This window comes from Pygoscelis adeliae, unplaced genomic scaffold (genome assembly GCF_000699105.1).
Source record: "Pygoscelis adeliae isolate BGI_AS28 unplaced genomic scaffold, ASM69910v1 Scaffold459, whole genome shotgun sequence".
In the NCBI taxonomy this organism is placed as follows: Eukaryota; Metazoa; Chordata; class Aves; order Sphenisciformes; family Spheniscidae; genus Pygoscelis; species Pygoscelis adeliae.
Genome location: NW_008825435.1, coordinates 144,388 through 145,970, shown reverse-complemented (window position 1 = coordinate 145,970; position 1,583 = coordinate 144,388). Strand labels below are relative to the sequence as shown.

The 1,583-nt window shown below is 53.0% G+C and overlaps 1 protein-coding gene and 2 non-coding genes across 3 annotated transcripts in view; 1 reads left to right on the top strand and 2 right to left on the bottom strand.

Moving 5' to 3' along the window:
• LOC103922939 (zinc finger protein 850-like) overlaps window positions 1-1,583 on the bottom strand; it is a 158,981-nt gene that overhangs the window by 94,980 nt on the left and 62,418 nt on the right.
• On the top strand, window positions 663-734 carry TRNAE-CUC. The gene has a single exon. It is a non-coding gene; the product is annotated as a tRNA-Glu (tRNA).
• TRNAV-CAC lies at window positions 1,177-1,249 on the bottom strand. Its single transcript has one exon. It is a non-coding gene; the product is annotated as a tRNA-Val (tRNA).

Here is a 1,583-nt window from a genome sequence, read left to right as displayed (position 1 = left end):
TGCACCACGTGATAGTGCTTCTGCTTATTCAACTCCCAAGAATTTCAGGCCTTAAGTCATAGTTAGGAGCCAAAATGCATTTCAGGAGCTTGGCCCTAAGTAGCAGCTGATGACTGAAGATGTTCTCGCAGGCCTCCACACACCCAGGTATATGCAAAACCCTTCTGGAAGCTGCCGCACGCCCCACAATTAATTTTTTTTGCATGCAGAGAACAGCCCTGCTTGTTTGCTTTGCATGTGCAGGCGAACTCACAGCATGAGCAGCACAGTCACGCATCGGCGAGGTGGTGAGCCCCAGGGAGAGCACGTCCAGGGTGAGCAACTCTAAACTGGTTCCCAGTAACAAGCTGCGTGCAAGGGGAACAAGGGGTAGCCCTCGCTGTTGTTGCCATGCCGCGGGGTGTCCTTTCCCTCCAAGAATCACCTGGATGTGGGTAAATCTGATCGCCGGGCAGCCAGGAAACGCCGCCGTTCCCCAAAGGAAAGTCATGGGTTTGCTGCTGGGACAACCTTTCTGCTTGAGCGGCAGCGATGAGGGGATGAGGTGGAGGGTGCGCTGAGGACAGGGGAAAAGGACCGAAAATAAACGGGAAACGGGTCAAAGAAATGCAAGAATTGGTCCTGCCTGCGATCCAGCAGCGTGCGATGAGCTGCGTACGGTCTCCCTGGTGGTCTAGTGGTTAGGATTCGGCGCTCTCACCGCCGCGGCCCGGGTTCGATTCCCGGTCAGGGAAGATGCTTTTCCACCTCTCCCAGACCCTTGTTTTTGGGGGCAAAAGCTTTTCATATTATAACAAGACGCCCCCCTAGAAACATTCCTTACCTCCTCTTTTTGTTCCTATACCTTCCCACGCGTGCACACCTACCTCGGCAGGGTGTCTCCTCCAACCTAACACAGCAGCCAGGCATCCCCAAAGGTACTTGGCAGCTTGCTGCAGGCCAGCCTCACCTCTCTCATTTAGCAATAGGTATTATTCTTTTTATGGGTTACTTACTATTTAGAAATTTTATTGAATACGGGTAGCAGCGAGAAATATTTATCCAAACCGTGCAAAAACCCGGGAGAAATTGGAAAGGTAGGGTTTTTTTCTGGGGGGGGAACGAGAAATATTAAAAAGAAAAAAACACCAGCCAAAAGAACCCCCAAAACAAGCAAGGAAAAAAGGAATCGGTAGGTGTTTCTGCCCGGTTTCGAACCGGGGACCTTTCGCGTGTGAGGCGAACGTGATAACCACTACACTACAGAAACACTCCTGCTGCCTTTTTCCTGCCTGCCCGCACTCTGCCTGCGCCCTGCCTGCAAATTCCGCCCTGCCCAAGTCGGGCCCCGAGACCCTCCACCCTCCAAACCCGCCTCCTTCGAGGGCCGCTCCAAAACCCACCTTATTTTTTGAGGCCCTTCGCCCGACTTCAAGAAAACAGGCTGGTCTCACCCCCGAGGAGCGCCAACAAAAGCCTGAATTCGGTAAAATAAAAGCGAAACGAGCCTTTCTGCGCCCTTCCCACTCCCCGGTGAGACCCATCGCTGGGACAAAACACCAGTTTAACCCATTTTTGCGGTACAATCACACAGCGCTGGGGCG